The following is a 25,484-nucleotide window of genomic DNA, read 5'->3' on the forward strand; positions in this document are numbered from 1 at the left end:
CTGCTAATCAGCTTGTCTGTGTTTTGTTTTAACTGTTTCAGTTTGAGGTTTAATTTTATTTTACCACTGCTAATCAGCTTGCCTGTGTTTTGTTTTAACTGTTTCAGTTTGAGGTTTAATTTTATTTTACCACTGCTAATCAGCTTGCCTGTGTTTTGTTTTAACTGTTTCAGTTTGAGGTTTAATTTTATTTTGCCACTGCTAATCAGCTTGCCTGTGTTTTGTTTTAACTGTTTCAGTTTGAGGTTTAATTTTATTTTACCACTGCTAATCAGCTTGTCTGTGTTTTGTTTTAACTGTTTCAGTTTGAGGTTTAATTTTATTTTACCACTGCTAATCAGCTTGCCTGTGTTTTATTTTAACTGTTTCAGTTTGAGGTTTAATTTTATTTTACCACTACTAATCAGCTTGCCTGTGTTTTGTTTTAACTGTTTCAGTTTGAGGTTTAATTTTGTTTTACCACTGCTAATCAGCTTGTCTGTGTTTTGTTTTAACTGTTTCATTTTGAGGTTTAATTTTATTTTACCAGTCAGCTTGCCTGTGTTTTGTTTTAACTGTTTCAGTTTGAGGTTTAATTTTATTTTACCACTGCTAATCAGCTTGCCTGTATTTTGTTTTAACTGTTTCAGTTTGAGGTTTAATTTTATTTTACCACTGCTAATCAGCTTGTCTGTATTTTGTTTTAACTGTTTCAGTTTGAGGTTTAATTTTATTTTACCACTGCTAATCAGCTTGCCTGTGTTTTGTTTTAACTGTTTCAGTTTGAGGTTTAATTGTATTTTACCACTGCTAATCATCTTGCCTGTATTTTGTTTTAACTGTTTCAGTTTGAGGTTTAATTTTAGTTTACCACTGCTAATCAGCTTGCCTGTGTTTTGTTTTAACTGTTTCAGTTTGAGGTTTAATTTTATTTTACCACTGCTAATCAGCTTGCCTGTGTTTTGTTTTAACTGTTTCAGTTTGAGGTTTAATTGTATTTTACCACTGCTAATCATCTTGCCTGTATTTTGTTTTAACTGTTTCAGTTTGAGGTTTAATTGTATTTTACCACTGCTAATCATCTTGCCTGTATTTTGTTTTAACTGTTTCAGTTTGAGGTTTAATTTTAGTTTACCACTGCTAATCATCTTGCCTGTGTTTTGTTTTAACTGTTTCAGTTTGAGGTTTAATTTTATTTTACCACTGCTAATCAGCTTGCCTGTGTTTTGTTTTAACTGTTTCAGTTTGAGGTTTAATTTTATTTTACCACTGCTAATCAGCTTGCCTGTGTTTTGTTTTAACTGTTTCAGTTTGAGGTTTAATTGTGTTTTACCACTGCTAATCAGCTTGTCTGTGTTTTGTTTTAACTGTTTCAGTTTGAGGTTTAATTTTATTTTACCACTGCTAATCAGCTTGTCTGTGTTTTGTTTTAACTGTTTCAGTTTGAGGTTTAATTTTATTTTACCACTGCTAATCAGCTTGTCTGTGTTTTGTTTTAACTGTTTCAGTTTGAGGTTTAATTTTATTTTACCACTGCTAATCGGCTTGCCTGTGTTTTGTTTTAACTGTTTCAGTTTGAGGTTTAATTTTATTTTACTACTGCTAATCAGCTTGCCTGTGTTTTGTTTTAACTGTTTCAGTTTGAGGTTTAATTTTATTTTACCACTGCTAATCAGCTTGCCTGTGTTTTGTTTTAACTGTTTCAGTTTGAGGTTTAATTGTGTTTTACCACTGCTAATCAGCTTGTCTGTGTTTTGTTTTAACTGTTTCAGTTTGAGGTTTAATTTTATTTTACCACTGCTAATCAGCTTGTCTGTGTTTTGTTTTAACTGTTTCAGTTTGAGGTTTAATTTTATTTTACCACTGCTAATCAGCTTGCCTGTGTTTTGTTTTAACTGTTTCAGTTTGAGGTTTAATTTTATTTTACCACTGCTAATCAGCTTGTCTGTGTTTTGTTTTAACTGTTTCAGTTTGAGGTTTAATTTTATTTTACCACTGCTAATCAGCTTGCCTGTGTTTTATTTTAACTGTTTCAGTTTGAGGTTTAATTTTATTTTACCACTGCTAATCAGCTTGCCTGTGTTTTGTTTTAACTGTTTCAGTTTGAGGTTTAATTTTGTTTTACCACTGCTAATCAGCTTGTCTGTGTTTTGTTTTAACTGTTTCATTTTGAGGTTTAATTTTATTTTACCAGTCAGCTTGCCTGTGTTTTGTTTTAACTGTTTCAGTTTGAGGTTTAATTTTTATTTTACCACTGCTAATCAGCTTGCCTGTATTTTGTTTTAACTGTTTCAGTTTGAGGTTTAATTTTATTTTACCACTGCTAATCAGCTTGTCTGTATTTTGTTTTAACTGTTTCAGTTTGAGGTTTAATTTTATTTTACCACTGCTAATCAGCTTGCCTGTGTTTTGTTTTAACTGTTTCAGTTTGAGGTTTAATTGTATTTTACCACTGCTAATCATCTTGCCTGTATTTTGTTTTAACTGTTTCAGTTTGAGGTTTAATTTTAGTTTACCACTGCTAATCAGCTTGCCTGTGTTTTGTTTTAACTGTTTCAGTTTGAGGTTTAATTTTATTTTACCACTGCTAATCAGCTTGCCTGTGTTTTGTTTTAACTGTTTCAGTTTGAGGTTTAATTGTATTTTACCACTGCTAATCATCTTGCCTGTATTTTGTTTTAACTGTTTCAGTTTGAGGTTTAATTTTAGTTTACCACTGCTAATCATCTTGCCTGTATTTTGTTTTAACTGTTTCAGTTTGAGGTTTAATTTTAGTTTACCACTGCTAATCAGCTTGCCTGTGTTTTGTTTTAACTGTTTCAGTTTGAGGTTTAATTGTATTTTACCACTGCTAATCATCTTGCCTGTATTTTGTTTTAACTGTTTCAGTTTGAGGTTTAATTTTAGTTTACCACTGCTAATCAGCTTGCCTGTGTTTTGTTTTAACTGTTTCAGTTTGAGGTTTAATTTTATTTTACCACTGCTAATCAGCTTGCCTGTGTTTTGTTTTAACTGTTTCAGTTTGAGGTTTAATTGTATTTTACCACTGCTAATCATCTTGCCTGTATTTTGTTTTAACTGTTTCAGTTTGAGGTTTAATTTTAGTTTACCACTGCTAATCATCTTGCCTGTATTTTGTTTTAACTGTTTCAGTTTGAGGTTTAATTTTAGTTTACCACTGCTAATCATCTTGCCTGTGTTTTGTTTTAACTGTTTCAGTTTGAGGTTTAATTTTATTTTACCACTGCTAATCAGCTTGCCTGTGTTTTGTTTTAACTGTTTCAGTTTGAGGTTTAATTTTATTTTACCACTGCTAATCAGCTTGCCTGTGTTTTGTTTTAACTGTTTCAGTTTGAGGTTTAATTGTGTTTTACCACTGCTAATCAGCTTGTCTGTGTTTTGTTTTAACTGTTTCAGTTTGAGGTTTAATTTTATTTTACCACTGCTAATCAGCTTGTCTGTGTTTTGTTTTAACTGTTTCAGTTTGAGGTTTAATTTTATTTTACCACTGCTAATCAGCTTGTCTGTGTTTTGTTTTAACTGTTTCAGTTTGAGGTTTAATTTTATTTTACCACTGCTAATCGGCTTGCCTGTGTTTTGTTTTAACTGTTTCAGTTTGAGGTTTAATTTTATTTTACTACTGCTAATCAGCTTGCCTGTGTTTTGTTTTAACTGTTTCAGTTTGAGGTTTAATTTTATTTTACCACTGCTAATCAGCTTGCCTGTGTTTTGTTTTAACTGTTTCAGTTTGAGGTTTAATTTTGTTTTACCACTGCTAATCAGCTTGTCTGTGTTTTGTTTTAACTGTTTCAGTTTGAGGTTTGATTTTATTTTACCATCTGTTCTCTTCATTACCATTTAATTTATTTATTTATTTTAGCTGCTGGTTACTTGAACTGTCAGTATCACACTTGCCTTTGGTGCAGAAGGCTGGGGTCATATTCCAAAACCAGGTAGGTGGGATGCTGACACTGAGGGGGCTGCTACACTGTATATGTGGTCCTTTGGATGAGACATCAAACCTGGGACCCATCTGCCTGAGTTGTTTGTAGCTCAGATGGATGTCAACAATCCCACATCACTTATCGAAAATAGAAAGTGAAGGTTAGTGATGCTCTGGCCAAATTTCCCCTAGTAAAGCAAATACCTCATTGATTCTCTCTCCTGATAAGGGGCTACTAGCCTACTGGGACTAACCCAGTTATCCATCCATCCATCACCTCTTTTTCCCATTTTTTGTGTAATGGTTGGGGTGTTATTTCAACAGTGGCAATCATCTAAATCCAATATTACAGTGCCAGGTAGCTAGCCCTGCTGTGGTTGTTTTTCCATACCACACATACACATGTACACTCTTAACTATAGTCAATGTAAGTGTGTCTAATCCATCTACTACATGACTTTGTAATGTGGGAGGAAACCAGAGTACCAAGAGAAAATCCACATGAACACAGGGAGGACATGCAGACTCTGCACAGAAGGTACCTCAGCCAGGAAGCACATAGAGAACCTCTTGCTGTGAAGTTACACCACCACCTACTGTTCTAACCCAGTCAACAAAGGATAAATTAAAATAAATAAATACTAATTGTTGCAGTTATTCAGCTTGGGTAGATAGTAATGATGATGAATCCTGTGGGTGCATGGCTCTTTTAATGTTTGGTTTACCCAGCATGGAGTGCAGAACAAGGAACAAGAAATAATATATTGGTGCCAAATATCTTTGTAAAGACTAATCATGATGCTTGTTACTTAGACTATTTCTTGTTGGCTCAGTTGAGTTTTGATTTAATTTGAACAAGAAACAGTGAGGCTTCGGTGTGTTGTGTAGATCACAGGACTATAGTGGAGCACATATCAAAGAGCTAAGGCTCGTTGTGCTGCCTAGGCCTGTACCAATATAATCAACTTGCTTGTCATTTATTTAATAGCCGTTTGACTCTGACTGGCATGCAGAACAGGGAGTAAAACATTTAAACGAGTTGTTTCATAGCTGGACTTGCTTGACATTTATTTAAATAGCTGTCTGTGACTGGCGTGCAGAAGAGGGAGTAATATGTTTAAACGAGTTGTTTCATAGCTGGACTTGCTTGACATTTATTTAAATAGCTGTTTGACTGTGACTGGCGTGCAGAACAGGGAGCAATACATTTAAACGAGTTGTTTCATAGCTGGACTTGCTTGACATTTATTTAAATAGCTGTTTGACTGTGACTGGCATGCAGAACAGGGAGTAATACATTTAAACGAGTTGTTTCATAGCTGGACTTGCTTGTCATTTATTTAATAGCTGTTTGACTCTGACTGGCGTGCAGAACAGGGAGTAAAACGTTTAAACGAGTTGTTTCATAGCTGGACTTGCTTGACATTTATTTAAATAGCTGTCTGTGACTGGCGTGCAGAACAGGGAGTAATACATTTAAACGACTTGTTTCATAGCTGGACTTGCTTGACATTTATTTAAATAGCTGTTTGACTGTGACTGGCAAGCAGAACAGGGAGTAATACATTTAAACGAGTTGTTTCATAGCTGGACTTGCTTGACATTTATTTAAATAGCTGTTTGACTGTGACTGGTGTGCAGAACAGGGAGTAATACGTTTAAACGAGTTGTTTCATAGCTGGACTTGCTTCACATTTATTTAAATAGCTGTCTGTGACTGGCATGCAGAACAGGGAATAATACATTTAAACGAGTTGTTTCATAGCTGGACTTGCTTGACATTTATTTAAATAGCTGTCTGTGACTGGCGTGCAGAACAGGGAGTAAAACATTTAAACGAGTTGTTTCATAGCTGGACTTGCTTGACATTTATTTAATAGCTGTTTGACTGTGACTGGCATGCAGAACAGGGAGTAATACGTTTAAACGAGTTGTTTCATAGCTGGTAATCTTTGCTTGGTTGCACATTATCTTACTCGGTATTCACATGAACAGTTGCTTGTTTCAACCCAAGTTTTGATTTATCTTGGCTGCTAGTTTTCTTCACTGTTGTTTTAGCTCACTTGTTTGTTAGTGATTATTTCAGTTACATAGCTTGTGTATATAAAAATAATGAAATTATGCTAATCATCTTGCTGGTTATTTACCTTAATTGTTTGCCTACGATAAAGAACAATAAGCTGGTGCTAATCATCTTGCTGGTTATTTATTTAAACTGTTGTTGGCGCAGTGAACTTCCAGAGTTTATTGCACGCAAGGAGCAGTAAGGTCTGATGTGCGCTATGACCCTATAACTGATACACAAATCAAAGATATAAGGTATGGATGAAATATGTAGGGCTGAGGCCTATAGTTTGTGTAATCAATAAGTATAGGTATTTTAGCTGCTCTTTGACTCACGCTGCTTTGAATTACAAAGAAAGATATGCTGATATATTCATCTCTAGTGAGTTCTGATTTATTTTTAACATAGAAATAAAACCTGGTGAGCATTGTTAGGCCCAATGCTTACAGCTGGAGTGCAGAACAGAGAGCAGAGAAAAATAATGGTACTAGTTGTGTATTGTGTAGACAAAAAGTTCTGAAGTATTTTGGTGCCCAGGCTGCTGTTCTCTCCACATATAGCCCTGGTGCATATATGTGTATATGTGTGCGTGCGTGTGTGTGTGTGTGTGGGGGGGGGGGGGCTTTTGGAAGACTAGGCAGCCCTTATATCTTTGGCAGGCTATTATATATAACACATATAGCTAAGGCTTCTGCATCAGTAATTTAATCAAACATCTGCTGTTATGGTAATTGCAACTTAAACAAATGAACTTTCCATGTCAGCATTGTCTTTAGTTATGCCACAGAAATATGAAGAAAAGTTATGCCATTCTTCAGTGGTCGACAAATGCTTTGTTTGTGCATTATTCAGAAGGTGGTCCCATTTTACTTCACACTGTACTGGCATTTGTAAACAATTCTGTTTTAAAATATACTTTAAAGTTATATAGCGTATAGCCACTAAAATGCTTCATACCAGCTGATGCCAAATGCCCTTTAGCACCTAGCAAGGGACTAGAACTTGCATCCTTTTGCTCTTCCAGCATCAGTTCTGACTATCTTTTTTGAGTCAGTTATACTGTAGTTTTTTTCTGTTGACCTATGATTTGCTATGATCTGTGATTATTCTATCTATAAACCTCATAATTTTTTAATTTCTTTTCTTTGTTATTGTCTACCCAGGCTCGCTCTAACATTTAATTTGCCTACTGCGAAAACGATATGAAGATTCAAACGATAAGTTAGTCAATCAGTGTACCTAAACAAACAGTCTAATTTTAAACAAATTACGAAACCTGAACTGTGCACAGCACATTTATATAGTTATTCATTATTATTATTATTATTATTATTATTATTATGATTATTATTATAAGTAATACCATAAAACAAATAAGGAAATTCTACTGCCACAAATAAAGATTAAATAGCTTTGACTGAGTAAAGCATGAGCTACCATTCTCTGTACTTTATCCAGCTGTTACAATACTCTAATTTTCACCATTATTAATTAACCATTTTTTCTTGAAAATCAGGATTTCTCACTCTGAACTAGAAGTATCAAACCTCTGAATTGGGGAAAAAAGAAGTTATGTACTCACTGTAACATTCCATCTGAGTAGTTCTACTTCATTTGTCTTCAACCTGTGGATCTTCGGATCCACTTCGGATCTGACACTGCCGCATTTTCTAGCTAAGGCTCCGAGCTCAAAGCACCTCCCCTTACTCATAATGCCTCCCTGTCTCAATTCTCCCTTCAGATCGAGTTTGCTGCCTAATAGGAACAGACACCTGACCAAATAACACCTTATCCACCAGAAGAACCAAGAATCCAACAGTAACAATCTAAAAAATATATCATATCCTGAAGATAAGGTCAGGGGGAAGGAGGGAGGGACGGTTGAAGACAAATGAAGTAGAGCTACTCAGATGGAACATTATGGTGAGTACATAACGTCTTTATCTGAAGTAGTTTACTTCATTTGCTCTTCAACCTGTAGGACAGAGACCCAGCTAACTAGTTCTTGGGTGGCCCTCATGGAAGGATGTTCCAGAGCACCGCAGAGCCAAAGGATGCTCTACTCCTAGAGACAATGTCTAATTTGTAATGCGAGATAAAGGTGTGAGATGAAGCCCAAGTGGCAGTTGAACAAATGTCATCCAAAGATACTCTAAACCAAAAGACCACTGATGTAGCCATAGATTGGGTCGAATGAGCCTTCACTTTTCCTGGTAGAGGCAGACACCTCTCTGAGTAAGCTCGGTCAATGCATTGTGAAATCCAGTGAGCAACTGTCACTTTTGAGACTGGTTTACCAAAGAAGGGCTAAGACACAAAAAGTTGATCCGACTTGTGGAAAGGTTTGGTCCTGTGAAGGTAAAACTTCAACTGTCTATGTACATCAATTAAATGCAATTTATATTCCCCCTTGTTTTGGTAGTTACAAAAAAAAGACTGGCAAGTTTATAGTCTGGTTAATATTGGCTTCCGAAGCTACCTTGGGAAGGAAATAAGGGTTAGTGTGAAGCGACACCCTATCTTTATGTAAAATCATGTAGGGCACTTTGATTGAAAGAGCGTGAAGCTCCAATACTCTTTTGGCGCAGGTAATGGCAACCAGGAAGGCAGATTTCCATGTCAAAAATTTCAAATCTACCAAAGCTGCAGGCTCAAAACGGGGAGAAACTAATGCCTGCAACAACAGGGTAAGGTACCATGGAGGGATAGGATCCTTTATGGGTGGTCTAAGAAGAAAAGCACCTTTAAGAAAAGTCTTGCACAGTTTAGAGGAAGCCAATGAAGACATATTAATCCCCACATGAAAATTAGATATGGCTGCCAGCTGAACCTTGCCAGTAGAACTGTCATCCTGTTGAAAAATGTTAGCCAGAAAATCTAGAACTGCCGACAGAGGTGCTGTAAAAGGATCCAAGTACCGCTGAGTGGTCCATATAGAAAAACGTTTCCATTTACTATGATAAACTTTCCTGGCAGAAGATTTGTGAGCCACTACCAGGATGAATTTAACAAGGGATGACAAACCAGGAGTACTAATAATCATGGGAACCAGAGCAGCCAAGCCGTGAGCTTCAGACTGTCCAGATCTGGGTGTGGAATCCCGAAGGGTACGAGATAAGATCTGGAACTGGATCCAGAGTCCATGGTGAAACACTAAGGGAAACCACATCTGTCAAGGCCAGAATGGGGCTATGAGGATCACAGTGCTCCCCAGCCTTTGGGCTTTCTGTAGAAACTTCGACATGAGGGGAAGAGGAGGATATACATAAAGAAGAATGGGAGGCCAAGCATGAAACAGAGCATCTCTGGGGGTTCCCCCGGCGGGGGGTTTAGAGAGAAAAATTCACTGCACTTCACATTGGAATGAGATGCGAAGAGGTCACAGCAAGGATGACCCCACTCTCGAAAGATCTGATCTGCTACTGAAGGATTCAGAAACCACTTGTAAGACATCAGGATAGATCTGCTGAGCCTGTCTATTAGAATGTTGGACCGTCCCGGAATGTGCGTTGCCACCAAAAAATGGCTGGTGGAGATTGCCCATTCCCCACACTCTCATAGCTTCTTGGCACAGGGGATAAGATCTGGTTCACTCCTGTTTGCTGATATACCAGACCACTGACATACTGTCTGTCTGAATTGCAATTGTTCCTAGAGAGAGATGAGCATGAAGGGTCTGCAACGCAAGAAGAACTGCTCTCATCTCTAAAACATTGATATGGAGATAGGTCTCGGACAGGGACCACGTGCCTTGGACTGTCCTTCCCGAACAGTGCCCCCCCACCCCAGAAGGGAGCCATCTGTGGTCACCGTGGTTTTGGGCAAGGCAGGTTGAAACAGGCGTCCCTTGAGGAGATCCAGAGACTGAATCCACCACTAAAGGGAGTCCCTGCATGCTTTCGAGATTTTCACTGGAAAGGACAAAGGGAGGTTTAACAGAGACCACTGAACAGCCAGTGCCCACTGTAGTACTCTCATATGGAGACATGCCATAGGAAGAAGAGTGATTATGGCCACCATAGAACCTAATGCCCACAACATTGCTTCGGCTGATGAAGACTGAGTCTGAAGAATGTGTAGGATGTTCAACCTCAGATTGTGCAACCTGTCTGACATGAGGAACACCCTTGTTTGTATTATGTCCAGATGTGCCCCAATGAAGTCCAACACCTGAATCAGGAGTAAGGCAGATTTGTCCATACTGATTGTGATGCCCAACTTGTTGGCTAGCCAAAGAAAGGAATCCCTCGCTTGACAAAGTAGATGCTCTGAAGGGGCAGTAAAGAACCAATCGTCCAGGTACGGAAAGAACTAAATGCCTTGAAGCCTCAGGTGAGCCACTACTATTCACCATTACTTTGGTGAACACCCGGGGGGGGGGGGCTGTGGTGAGACCAAAGGGAAGGGCTCGAAATTGGTAATGATTGGCTCCCAGCCGGAAGTGAAGGAACCTCCAGGAGCACCTGTTCATCTTCATGTGGTAGTATGCATCCTGGAAATCAATTGAGCACATCCAGTCTCTGGCCTGCAGATAGGGCAAGATAGAATGAATTGTGAGCATCCAGAATTTTGTCTTGCTTATAGACAGGTTCATTTGGGACATATCCAAAACTGGTCGAGGTCCCCCGTATTCTTTGGCACTAAAAAGAACCTGGAATAAACCCCGGATCTGGAATGGTCAGGGGGACCGGCTGGATGACTCGCTTTCATAGTAGTGATTCTGTTTGCACTGCTGCCTCCTCCCACTGCATGGGTGGAACATCTGGGAGGGCTTTGTTGGATGGGGGAGGTTCTTTGAAAGGGCCGAAATATCCTCTGGATATAATTCGCAACACCCACTGATCTGTTGTAATGGACTCCCAAGCTAATGGGTGTAGTGACAAATGGCCCCCAACTGCCTCCAAAGATGGACAGTTGGGCAACCCCTCAGGGCTGCTGCACGAGTTTGTCTGAGAAAGGTTCTCGGGACCCATAGTACTTAGGACCCCCTCTGCCTCTAAGGCGGTGTCTGTCAAATCCACCTCTGCCTCTGGGGGACAGCGAGTCTTGAGCATCCCGAGAAAACACCCGAGACTTACAGAACTACATCTTCTTCTGGCCTCGTTGGTTCCTGGAAAAGGACCTCTGAGGTGGAGAGTAGCAGATCCCGATGGCAGACCGTGTCTTCTCATCCTTCTCACTCTGGATCAAGGTCTCTCTGTCTTCCCAAAAACAGAACAACAATCATAAGAGGCATTTGGAAAAGACGCCTGAAGGGCTCTGAGAATTGACATAAGTGGAGCCAGGCATGACGCCTGATGGCAACGCTTGTCCCCACCGCCCATGCGGCTCACTCTGTGGTGTGGGAGAGCAAACGTATGGACGTGTTGGCTAAGGGTGGCCATTTGAGCATCGAAAGTCTTCCTGTCATCTGCTGACATGGACCCTGGGGTAGACTCCATGATTTCTTTAACTAGATCTCTCTGGAGTCAGATAACATGCACCAAATAGTTCAGTGCCCTCATGGAGAAGGTTGCTGAAGCATAAGCTTGCTTCCCAAAACAATCCAACGTCCTTGACTCCCAGTCAGGAGGATAGACCATGGAGCTCTCCTGTGCAAGCTCCTTTTTGGTGGCCGCTGACACCATCGTAGCACTGATAGGGGACCCCTTGTGCCAATGCAGCTTGTCTGTGGGTGGGCTTAAAACCTTTTCTGGATGCTTTGGTATTGGCTCTACAGTGTCTGGCTCCTTCCAAGCCCTAAATGGTATTAACTCCACAAGTGGATCGGCTGGAGGGGACTCCCAAGAAGTAGATGGGCCTGAGCCAAATGCCTCCAGAAACACGGACTCGACGGAGGTTGGTTTTAGGGCATACCACCCCACCCCCTTTGGCGAAGGATCTCCATAATGTCTCCAAAGGAGACATCCTCATGGGGTGACCTTGGGGAACCTGCCCCTTCATCCAGGTCCATGTCCTCCATGAGGAACTGTGGGGGAGAGTCCAAGCGTCTCCTCTTGCAGGTATGTTTGCGGGGGGGGGGGGGCTTCCTCAGGGGGACTGCCTGGGAAGGCCACGCAAACGGGTTGTTCCAAGAGTGGAACTGCCTGGGTCACTACAGCTATGGGCTGCCCTTGAGAGAGCAAGATGGTCGGAACCACACTCAAAGCCAGGGGGTCTGGACGGATTCTGAGGACGAGACAGTCTGAGGCCTCAACCCTGTGAGAACCCTCTCCACCACGTCGAATGCAGAGGAGGAACAGTCCTCCTGGACAGAAAAAGCAGAAGCTGCTCACCCTTGACCCGACAGGGAAATTGGAGCCATGCCTGCTGGAGCCGAGAGGTATGCTCCTCTATTACAGACTCAGAGCAGAGAACACACCCTCAGACTCAACCCCGAGGGTCCGGCTCCAACAGCTCGGAACTGAACTGGTCAGATCTGACACACTCAAGGAAACCACCAGCGTCGAGGTACAGGGTGCCATCGGTGCTGACCCCTCGACTCAGACCGTCCTCACAGCCAACGACTCTGAAACCGAAGGTCGGATCTGAGAATGAATAATAGGATGGAACATGGGTAGAAAAGGAGCGTGCTCCGTGGGAGATGGCCCCAGCAAGACCCCCATCTGAATTTGATTGTGGATGAACCCCAACATCATCTTGTCCATCTCTGCTTCTGAAAGGCTCTGTGTGGAGCGGGAAGGACGCCGCCGAAGGAGGAAGAGAGTGCCAGTGGCATGAGGGGGACCTAGACTGTGACTGGCTAGTTGGAAGCTCGGGCTCAGATGAAAACGTCTGAGCCGAGAGGAAGCAGGCCTAGAGACAGGCTTTGTCTTCTGCGGTGGACTGGCCTGCGACAAGCAGTTGGGGGATTGTTTGTGAAGCCAGTCCTTTTTAGATTTACCCCCCTTCCTGGGCCTCTTGGTGGGAGTGGGAGTCCCAGAGGCTGGGGAGGAAGGAGAAGCTGCAGCAGCCACTGTGCATGGGATGAAGGGACCGTGGTCCTAGCAGAAGAGGGCAACATGCCCTTAAGGATCAATTTGTCCCACCTGTCCTTAAGTGCTCTGGGGTTAAACCCAGCACAAATAGGACAGGGGGACCAGAGGTGAGCAACCCCCAAGCAAACCACGCACATAGTGTGGCCATCAGCTGGTGAAAGCTTATAGCCACACTCTGTGCATTTTTTGAACCCAGGCTTCGGGTCTCAGCTGTCCTGTCAGCCAGTTCACTATCCACACACACACACACACACACACACACACACACACACACACACACACACACAGTCAGAAAGGAAAATATAGGAAAGAGAAGATAGAAGAGGCCTACTACTACTTTTACTTTGTTTATTTTTTTGTTCACTAGCTACAAAGAAACCCTGGGAGGTGATAGACTGGTTTAAGAGAGAAAAAAAGAAAGACAAAATAGCTAAGAAACAGACCAAAATGCAACCTGACCAAAATGAAAACACTGGAGCTCAGTGACCACCCTGCATACACAAAGATGGCAAACGAGATCTGTGGGAAGGGAGACAGGGAGGCATTATGGGTAAGGGGAGGTGTTTGAAGCTCAGAGCAATAGCTGGAAAATGCAGCCGTGTCGGATCTGAAGACACAGAGGTTGAAGAGCAAATGAACTAAACTACTTCACATCTAAAGTAATTCCAATGAGAAAACCTTAATGGTACAACTTGGACAGTCCCAAGAATTTCTTAACTTTTAAATAAAAGTTTTACTATTTCAGCATACTCGTACCAAAACTTAATTCATTAAATCCAAAAGACTTCAAAGTTGATGGGTCTGACAGAAATGAAGATTAAACTGCACCAGACTATTGGGAGCTATCTTTCAACCAATGCCTATGTCCCCACTGGGAAGAGGGTGGATGGGCAAAAGGCCAGGAAAAGGTATGACTCTGATGGAGTCAAAAATCAGTGCAGGCAGCAGCATATGCAGCTGGGCCAGCATTTTCAGTACTGAAGTTGAAACTGATGCCATCTCATGGTTGACGGGATCAACCTCAAAGGCACAAGACTGAGTCTGGTTACGGCCAACAATAGCAAAAGATCAGATCTGTGTCTGACCCTAAGTTCTTACCCAACTATGAAGACCAACAGACTAGATGACCGTAAGACTAACACCAAGGACATCAGTCCCAATGCCTGGAAGGCCTACCTTGGAGATATCAGCAATATCCTTGAAAAATTGGGGCTAATTCCAATAGTCTGACCCAAAGCCATAGGTATAAAAGTCTTCCCAGAAACACCAGGATTGATATCAATACTGTTTTCGGTGGTGGGGGGGGGGCTTGACTTCAGATGTGCCAACCCAAGGGACTGCAATCCAAAAACAGACTCTGCAAACTATGACCATATTCCATTCAATACTGATATATGAAATTTGAAATTTAGTTTCATTAGAAATGGTTCCTGGAAGAGGACTGAGCAGAACAACCTGGAATTTCTTGCAGAACAAACTTGACAAGGGGGAGAATGTGTCCTTTTGCCTTAGTACCAAAGGGATAATGGCCTAGACTCATGTTTTTCTGGACCTCATAAAATGCCTTCACTATCTTTTCAAAGTTAATCTTAGTGGGAATAAAAAATATTTATGAGACTATTAAAATATGGTTGATGAAGGCTTACACTGAGAAACTTTAACCATAAAAATGGGTGTGCAAAACGTGCGACAACTTGTAAAAACAAAAAAAACAAAAAACAGGCTAAAAACCAACTCCAAGTTTATTAGAACAGTGACATAGCTCCATAAAGTTGAACACTTTCATGCTTCACTTGACTTCTTCAGAACTAAAGAATATGTTAGTTCCTATGCTCAAAACATGGAACAAACAATTATACAATAATACAGTTAAACAATTAAGCAATTATAAGGCCATCATCCAATGAAAATCTGAACGATTTATAAATGCAACATACGAAGAAAATAAAAAATGAAAAGGTAAAAAATAAATTTAGAATCATAGCCACACATTTAAGCTCAGAAATAAAGAAAATATATAATATAATACTTTTATTTATTTTTTATTTTTATTTAACATTTGTTTACCGGGAAAGTCCGACTTGGAACCAAGCCAATTTTCAGTGGAGGCCCGGGGAGAAACACTCCAGATGCATGTCTTTGTAATGTGGGAGGAAACCAGAGTAGCTGGAGAAAAGTCACACAAATGCAGGGAGGGCATGCAGACTCCTCACAGTAGGCACTCCAGCCGAGAATTGAACCGGAGAACCTCTTAATATAATATAATATAATTCATAGTCTGGCTGCTCTCATTCTTAACACTAAATTGATAGAGATATAATCAGTCAAACCTGGTTTTTGAGTGGCATCCAGTCTAAGTTGCCAGAGGAGTTCCTTGTATTCCAGTTTACTTTCCCATGCTCCCCTCTGGCATCATGTGGGACAATTTCCAGTATTCCAAAAACAAATTTCTTAAAACCAGTGCAAATTAATGTCTTTATAGGGCATTGTTCAGGTTAGTGTTTCTTACATCGCATCAATGTTTGTATATTCTTTTCACTAGCTTCCTTTCTGTCTCCTACATAAAAGGAAAGGCAATGGTTACACAGTGCAATATATACATCCCCCTCTATTCTAAATATGATTTTTGTTCGACTAGTGTTACTTAGAGAGATTTCCTGGTAGTCCACAATATATTGGCAGTAGTTACAACTGCCACATTTGGTAGTAGCTAACTTGACCTCATGTACACTTCTCTCTAACCTTTCCTTATTATTATTATGAACCTTATATATAAAAGTAGGTTTATGCCCGCAGTGGTGGTGCTGCGGTAGCATTGTCGCCTCACAGTAAGACGCTGTCCGGTTTGATTCTCAGCTAGGGCATCTTCTTCATGGAGACATGCGTGAATGGGCATGCCTTCATTAAGGTTATGCATCAGGGCTGGTAACTCGGCACGTAAAAATCAACTACCAATCATTAGCGGACCAGAGTTCCGCTGTGGCAACTCCTAACTGGGAAAAGCCAAAAGACACAACAACATGGAAAAGTAGGTTTATGTTCCAAATGGCTGTATAGCTCTTCATCCGTTTAGCGCAATTGTGGTGTGTTATCTGCTTCACTCTACTGGTGAAGCTATCAAAGTTGATAGTCATCCCTTGGCCCAAGTGTGGTGTGTTATCTGCTTCACTCTACTGGTGAAGCTATCAAAGTTGATAGTCATCCCTTGGCCCAATTGTGGTGTGTTATCTGCTTCACTCTACTGGTGAAACTAACAAAGTTGATAGTCATCACTTGGCCCAATTGTGGTGTGTTATCTGCTTCACTCTACTGGTGAAGCTAACAAAGTTTATAGTCATCCCTTGGCCCAATTGTGGTGTGTTATCTGCTTCACTCTACTGGTGAAGCTATCAAAGTTGATAGTCATCCCTTGGCCCAGTTGTGGTGTGTTATCTGCTTCACTCTACTGGTGAAGCTATCAAAGTTGATAGTCATCCCTTGGCCCAATTGTGGTGTGTTACCTGCTTCACTCTACTGGTGAAGCTAACAAAGTTGATAGTCATCCCTTTGCCTAATTGTGGTGTGTTATCTGCTTCACTGTACTACTGACGCTATCGAAGTTGATAGTTATCCCTTGGCCCAATTGTGGTGTGTTATCTGCTTCACTCTACTGGTGAAGCTATCGAAGTTGATAGATATCCCTTGGCCCAATTGTGGTGTGTTACCTGCTTCACTCTACTGGTGAAGCTATCAAAGTTGATAGTTATCCCTTGGCTCAATTGTGGTGTGTTATCTGCTTCACTCTACTGGTGAAGCTATCGAAGTTGATAGATATCCCTTGGCCCAATTGTGGTGTGTTGTCTGCTTCACTCTACTGGTGAAGCTATCGAAGTTGATCGTCATCCCTTGGCTCAATTGTGGTGTGTTATCTGCTTCACTGTACTGGTGAAGCTATCGAAGTTGATCGTCATCCCTTGGCTCAATTGTGGTGTGTTATCTGCTTCATTCTACTGGTGAAGCTATCGAAGTTGATAGTCATCCCTTGGCTCAATTGTGGTGTGTTATCTGCTTCACTCTACTGGTGAAGCTATTGAAGTTGATCGTCATCCCTTGGCTCAATTGTGGTGTGTTATCTGCTTCATTCTACTGGTGAAGCTATCGAAGTTGATCGTCATCCCTTGGCCCAATTGTGGTGTGTTATCTGCTTCACTCTACTGGCGAAGCTATCGAAGTTGATCGTCATCCATTGGTAGAACTTTTCATTATTTTTTTCGTTAGGTGACCTTACACTGTTCAGTTGGTCAGGTTTATCTAAGATACATTTAAATCTCAAATCCCTGTTCTTCACCACTTGGGTCCTTAATGATTTCAAAAGGTCCAGGGGGTATGCCTGGTCCAAAAACATAGACTTCATTCTATCAAGTTCTCCCTCAAGGAGTTTCCCATCAGAAACCATCCTGGCAGCTCTAATATACTGCCCCTTCACTGAATTTTTCTTGCAGTATATAGGGTGATTGCTAGTGTAATGAAGGTAACTGTTAGAAAACATCTCTTTTCTACATATACTAGACACCAACACCCCATGGTCAACTGTCAACTGAGCATCCAAAAAATATGTACCTTGTTGGTTATGGCTTTGTGTAAACATCAAAAAAGTTGTGGTGTTGGTTAAATAATCTACAAATAAATCAATTTCTGTAGGGTCTGTCTTCCAAGTAAAAAAAAAAAAAACATGTCGTCCAGGTATCTAGCATAGGTATCTAGCATAGAATGACCAGTTGTGTGTGAGGTCTGAGTTAAGAACAAATTTTTTTCTCCCAGGCCAGCATAACAATGTTGGGGAAAATGGGGGCACATGCCACTCCCATTGCTGCCCGATTCACTTGTTTGTAATATTCACCCTTAAAAAAGAAATTTGTTTTTCAACACCATATCCATCACCTCTACAAGGAAAATTACCTCAGTTTGTTGTAGGGAGTGATGTTCCAAAATAATTTCCTCAAACCACTCCAGCCTTATATCATGAAGGTTACTTGAAAAAAAAAGGTCCACCACATCCACAGTAAGAAAACTGGTACAGTCCTTTATAAGATTATTATTTAATTTAACTAAAAGGTCCCAAGAATCCCTTAAAATGTTAGGATAGTGGTTCAATAAGAATTTCAGTTTCCTATTGATACAGCCAGACTGCTAAAGGGTAAGTCGTGGAACCCTGGGCCACCACAATTAACCTGTAAGTTGGGTCCAGTACATCCTTGTGTACCTTTAGGATCCCAAACACTGTAGGGGCTCTTGTATAAAAAATCATAAATCTCTGATGTGATGGTACCTTGGAAGAGGGCATCTTCCAAAAACAGGTCTATGTTTCTGTATGCTATGTTGATCTCATTTTTAGAAACTATTGTATAACGAGAATCATCCATATGCATGTTCTAGATTTTATTTACATAATCCACTGTGCGGCAATCATAACACCCCCACCCCCTTTATCCAGTTTCACAACTTGGATAAATGTGTCTTTAGATAGTTCCTCTAACAGGATTCTTTCATCCTGAGTTAAATTATCAGTATTCCAATTTCTCTTTCGGTATAAGGAATAAAGATCCCTTTCACATACTTTCTCAAAAGTATGTAGGGTCTTGTGTAGAGGTGGGTTAACCATACTTTTTTCTTTATATGGGATGTAACTTGGGAATTATCCTCATCTCTATTCATAAAAGATACATTCAATTTCCTTGTAAACAACGTTAAGTCCAAAACTACTTCACTAATATTACCTTTATTCTTAGGAACAAATTTAAAACCCATTTCAAACAAACAAAAATATATCAAGTCAAGACTTAGGTCAGTGTAGTTAAAAATGTGAAAACCTTTGTGCTCTAATATTTTACTATCATGTAGGACCCAAAAAGCCTCAGTTATATTATTCTCTACCTGTTCTGGGTTACTCCGGTTGTAAAGCCTCTCCTCCTGGAGTTCATCATCCTTCCCTGTCCTCTGCACTGGTTTGAAGTTGGTACGGGGCCTCTCCCCCTCTGCTCCCTGATCCTCCCTGATCTTCTGAGCTGTGGGGAATTGGTCCTGTGGTGGTCTCCTTAAAGGGATGTCTTCTTCTTTTAATAGCTCTCTGTTGTCATCTGTATCTAAATTACTAAAACCCACCTGTGCTTCCCCCTTATCTTCCTAAGCCGTAATGTTAATAGACACGGGGCAGGCTCTTCTGTTTTTATATTCATTACTATCTATCACAAGGTTTTTGTCTTTTTGTCCTGACCAGCATGATCATCCATAAACTTAAAAATGTTATTGTAGTTTTACAACAAATCATTAGTAATAGCTTGTTTGAGAGCAGTAACTTCACATATCAATGTCTCAATTAGACCCACAATAAACTTAATAATAAATTCCAGTAACTCTATACCTTGTCTATTAAATATGTCAACTAAGGCAAAATATTCTTTAGAATGATCAATAACTCCAAAGAGAAGTTTGAAAAGCCATAATCCCCTTTGGAACATGCCCACGTTTAATGCAGTCTTTTAAACAGGCATTGTCTATCTGTACGGAATATGCCGCCATTTAATGCACTCTTTTAAACAAGCATTGTCTATTTGTATGGAATATGCCGGCATTTAATGCACTATTTTAAACAGGCATTGTCTAATTGTATGGAATATGCTGGTGTTTAATGCACTCTTTTAAACAGGCATTGTCTATTTGTACGGAATATGCCCACATTTAATGCACTCTTTTAAACAGGCATTGTCTATTTGTATGGAATATGCCGGAGTTTAATGCACTATATTTGTAAAGTTCTTAGTTTCTTTAATTTCCTTTCAAAGTCTTTAAGTCTCTGCTTTAAACAAACCTGCTTGTCATTCAATGCTCAGGGACCCACAGAAAAAAATAAATCCTGTACTTAACCAGTTGTTGAATTCATCCTGTCAAAAAGGGCTCCTTTCAGCTTGGCTACCATTCGTATAAACCCCACTAATTTCAGGAGCATTCAACTGTCCAATGTAAGGTCATCTAATGAAAAAAACTTTGATAGCTTCAACAGTAGAGTGAAGCAGATCATAAACCACAATTGGGCTATAGTTAAAATGGAGAAAGAGCTATACAGCCATTTGGGAGATAAACCTAATTTTATATACTGTATAAGGTTCATAATAATATTAAGGAAAGGTTAGAGAGAGGTGTACAAGGTTCATAATAATATTAAGGAAAGGTTAGAGAGAGGTGTACATGAGGTTAAGTTAGGTACTACCAACTGTGGCAGTTGTAACTACTGCCAATATATTGCGGACTACCAGGAAATCTCTCTAAGTAACACTAGTTAAACAAAAATCACATTTAGGAGAGGGGGCTGTAACTCAGCTGGCGTAGTATATACTGCACTGTGTAACCATTGCCTTTCCTTTTATGTAGGAAAGACAAAAAGGAAACTGGTGAAAAGGATACAGAAACATCTGTACGATGTAAGAAACGCCAACCTGATCAATGCCCTATAACGACACTCATTGGCACTGGTTTTAACAAATCTGCTTTTGGGATACTGGAAACTGCCCCACATGATGCCAGAGGGGGGGCATGGGAAACTAAATTGGAATACAAGGAACTCCTTTAGCTACTTAGACTGGATGCCACTCAGAAACCAGGTTTAAATGATTATATCTCTATCAATTCGGTGTTAAGAATGACAGCAGTGGAACTATGAATTCTATTATATTATAGATTTTCTTTATTGTGAGCTTAAATGTATGGTTATGGTTTTAAAATTTGTTTTATCTTTTCATTTTTTATTTTCTTCATATGTAGAGTTGTATTTATGAATTGTTCAGATGTTCATTGGATGATGGCCTTGTAATTGCTTAATTGTTTAATTGTATTACTGTATAATTGTTTGTTCCATATACTGAGCATAGGAACAACATATTCTTTAGTTCTGAAGTCAAGTGAAGGATGAAAGCGCTCCACTTTATGGAGCTATGTCACTGTTCTAATAAACTTGGAGTTGGTTTATAGCCTGGTGTCAGGGCTGACGTGGATTTTTTTGTTTTTTATTTTAAACTTTAAGTTTATTATTACATCTGAAACCGAAGAAACAGTGCCATTTCTAAACAGCTTTCTTCGAAAATACCCCAAAACACTTTTAGCCAGGAGTTCCAAGATCACAGAAGAGTAACAACAGAGGCAGTCCTCTCTGTTCTGGATTTATTTTAACTAGGACCTACAGATGAACCCATGGATTTGTCTATAACTCTGTGTTGTTACCTTTGTTACTCTGCTCAACTTATGCTTTCTCTTTTATTCCCTATCACTATCATCATCTCTGTTTTTCTGTGGGTATTTCAGCTCTTGAGCTCAATTTGGTCAACACTGAGAGGGAAATCAAAGCTGAACCATGGTCACGAGCAGACACAAAGCTTTGTTTTTCCCCCAAAATGTTATTCCAAAAATCATTGTAGTCAATAGTGGAGGACACGTGGAATGTCAGCTTATTCTGCATTGAAGTTTTATGCTCACATTTGTATTTTTTGAAGACTGTTCTATTCATGAGCAACAATTTTGCCAAACTCTTGGTATAGACTTCTCCATTGCTATATGGGAATAAAGCCCTGGATAAAACTCAGAAGACTTCATTTTAATTATTGGTTCAGGTTACTGCTCGGACTGGCATAGGGGATAATAGGAATGAAGAGACAAAATGTGCTCACCTCTCCTAGAGGAGAGGGATGAGTGTGCATGTCTAGGCATAAACTCTAATGTAGACCCACTGGCATAGACAAGCTCTTATGGGGTTTCTGTCTGTAAGAGGGCAGGGCTGTGGTTGCATCACACATGTAGGGTACAAATAAGACAGTGAGCTCATTACATGTTTTATGCAGGTGTAGACCCACTGGCATAGACAAGCCCTTATGGGGTTTCTGTCTGTAAGAGGCAGGGCTGTGGTTGCATCACACATGTAGGGTAGAAATAAGACAGTGAGCTCATTACATGTTTTATGGAAATAAAACAGTGAGCTCATTACGTGTTTTATGGAAATAAGACAGTGAGCTCATTACGTGTTTTATGGAAATAAGACAGTGAGCTCATTACGTGTTTTATGGAAATAAGACAGTGAGCTCATTACGTGTTTTATGGAAATAAGACAGTGAGCTCATTACATGTTTTATGAAAATAAGACAGTGAGCTCATTACGTGTTTTATGGAAATAAGACAGTGAGCTCATTACGTGTTTTATGGAAATAAGACAGTGAGCTCATTACGTGTTTTATGGAAATGAGACAGTGAGCTCATTACGTGTTTTATGGAAATAAGACAGTGAGAGCTCATTACATGTTTTATGGAAATAAGACAGTGAGCTCATTACGTGTTTTATGGAAATAAGACAGTGAGAGCTCATTACATGTTTTATGGAAATAAGACAGTGAGCTCATTACGTGTTTTATGGAAATAAGACAGTGAGCTCATTACGTGTTTTATGGAAATAAGACAGTGAGCTCATTACGTGTTTTATGGAAATAAGACAGTGAGCTCATTGCGTGTTTTATGGAAATAAGACAGTGAGCTCATTACGTGTTTTATGGAAATAACACAGTGAGCTCATTACGTGTTTTATGGAAATAACACAGTGAGCTCATTACGTGTTTTATGGAAATAAGACAGTGAGCTCATTACGTGTTTTATGGAAATAAGACAGTGAGCTCATTACGTGTTTTATGGAAATAAGACAGTGAGCTCATTACGTGTTTTATGGAAATAAGACAGTGAGCTCATTACGTGTTTTATGGAAATAAGACAGTGAGCTCATTACGTGTTTTATGGAAATAAGACAGTGAGAGCTCATTACGTGTTTTATGGAAATAAGACAGTGAGCTCATTACGTGTTTTATGGAAATGAGACAGTGAGCTCATTACGTGTTTTATGGAAATAAGACAGTGAGCTCATTACGTGTTTTATGGAAATAAGACAGTGAGCTCATTACGTGTTTTATGGAAATAAAACAGTGAGCTCATTACGTGTTTTATGGAAATAAGACAGTGAGAGCTCATTACGTGTTTTATGGAAATAAGACAGTGAGAGCTCATTACGTGTTTTATGGAAATAAGACAGTGAGAGCTCATTACGTGTTTTATGGAAATAAGACAGTGAGCTCATTACGTGTTTTATGGAAATAAGACAGTGAGCTCATTACGTGTTTTATGGAAATAAGACAGTGAGCTCATTACGTGTTTTATGGAAATAAGACAGTGAGCTCATTACATGTTTTATGGAAATAAGACAGTGAGCTCATTACGTGTTTTATGGAAATGAGACAGTGAGCTCATTACGTGTTTTATGGAAATAAGACAGTGAGCTCATTACGTGTTTTATGGAAATAAGACAGTGAGCTCATTACATGCTTTATGGAAATAAGACAGTGAGCTCATTACGTGTTTTATGGAAATAAGACAGTGAGCTCATTACGTGTTTTATGGAAATAAAACAGTGAGCTCATTACGTGTTTTATGGAAATAAGACAGTGAGCTCATTACGTGTTTTATGGAAATAAGACAGTGAGAGCTCATTACGTGTTTTATGGAAATAAGACAGTGAGCTCATTACGTGTTTTATGGAAATGAGACAGTGAGCTCATTACGTGTTTTATGGAAATAAGACAGTGAGCTCATTACGTGTTTTATGGAAATAAGACAGTGAGCTCATTACATGTTTTATGGAAATAAGACAGTGAGCTCATTACGTGTTTTATGGAAATAAGACAGTGAGCTCATTACGTGTTTTATGGAAATAAAACAGTGAGCTCATTACATGTTTTATGGAAATAAGACAGTGAGCTCATTACATGTTTTATGGAAATAAGACAGTGAGCTCATTACGTGTTTTATGGAAATAAAACAGTGAGCTCATTACGTGTTTTATGGAAATGAGACAGTGAGCTCATTACGTGTTTTATGGAAATGAGACAGTGAGCTCATTACGTGTTTTATGGAAATAAGACAGTGAGCTCATTACATGTTTTATGGAAATAAAACAGTGAGCTCATTACGTGTTTTATGGAAATAAGACAGTGAGCTCATTACGTGTTTTATGGAAATAAGACAGTGAGCTCATTACGTGTTTTATGGAAATAAGACAGTGAGCTCATTACATGTTTTATGGAAATAAAACAGTGAGCTCATTACGTGTTTTACGGAAATAAGACAGTGAGCTCATTACGTGTTTTACGGAAATAAGACAGTGAGCTCATTACGTGTTTTATGGAAATAAGACAGTGAGCTCATTACGTGTTTTATGGAAATAAGACAGTGAGCTCATTACGTGTTTTATGGAAATAAGACAGTGAGCTATTACATGTTTTATGGAAATAAGACAGTGAGCTCATTACGTGTTTTATGGAAATAAAACAGTGAGCTCATTACATGTTTTATGGAAATAAGACAGTGAGCTCATTACATGTTTTACGGAAATAAGACAGTGAGCTCATTACGTGTTTTATGGAAATAAGACAGTGAGCTCATTACGTGTTTTATGGAAATAAAACAGTGAGCTCATTACATGTTTTATGGAAATAAGACAGTGAGCTCATTACATGTTTTACGGAAATAAGACAGTGAGCTCATTACGTGTTTTATGGAAATAAGACAGTGAGCTCATTACGTGTTTTATGGAAATAAGACAGTGAGCTCATTACATGTTTTATGGAAATGAGACAGTGAGCTCATTACGTGTTTTATGGAAATAAGACAGTGAGCTCATTACGTGTTTTACGGAAGTAAGACAGTGAGCTCATTACGTGTTTTATGGAAATAAGACAGTGAGCTCATTACGTGTTTTATGGAAATAAGACAGTGAGCTCATTACGTGCTTTATGGAAATAAGACAGTGAGCTCATTACGTGTTTTATGGAAATAAGACAGTGAGCTATTACATGTTTTATGGAAATAAGACAGTGAGCTCATTACATGTTTTATGGAAATAAGGCAGTGAGCTATTACATGTTTTATGGAAATAAGACAGTGAGCTCATTACATGTTTTATGGAAATAAGACAGTGAGCTCATTACGTGTTTTATGGAAATAAGACAGTGAGCTCATTACATGTTTTATGGAAATAAGACAGTGAGCTCATTACATGTTTTATGGAAATAAGACAGTGAGCTCATTACATGTTTTATGCAGGTGTAGACCCACTGGCATTGACAAGCCCTTATGGGGTTTCTGTCTGTAAGAGGCAGGGCTGTGGTTGCATCACACATGTAGGGTAGAAATAAGACAGTGAGCTCATTACATGTTTTATGCAGGTGCATACAGGCATGTGCAGAGATGAAAGGACATACAGCAAAAATCCAGTCCCCTACAATAAGGACAAAAGCTCAAGTCCATCAGTCTCTAACCATGAAAAATGAATGTGCAATAGGGCTCTTGTACTACAGAATGAAAGGGTACAGTGGGTGGAATGGGATGAGTTAGATGGATGGTTTGGGCCCTCCAAAAATATGTCCTAAAGTAACGTTGGAGAATAAAAGGTAACCAGAAT

The 25,484-nt window shown here is 39.5% G+C and overlaps 1 protein-coding gene across 1 annotated transcript in view; it reads right to left on the reverse strand.

Moving 5' to 3' along the window:
• Positions 1–25,484, reverse strand: part of CFAP46 (cilia and flagella associated protein 46) — a 3,596,153-nt gene that overhangs the window by 1,209,487 nt on the left and 2,361,182 nt on the right. The gene's annotated exons all lie outside the window — the stretch shown is intronic.

This window comes from Protopterus annectens, chromosome 14.part0 (assembly GCF_019279795.1).
Source record: "Protopterus annectens isolate FY-2018-M chromosome 14.part0, PAN1.0, whole genome shotgun sequence".
NCBI classification, from domain to species: domain Eukaryota; kingdom Metazoa; phylum Chordata; order Ceratodontiformes; family Protopteridae; genus Protopterus; species Protopterus annectens.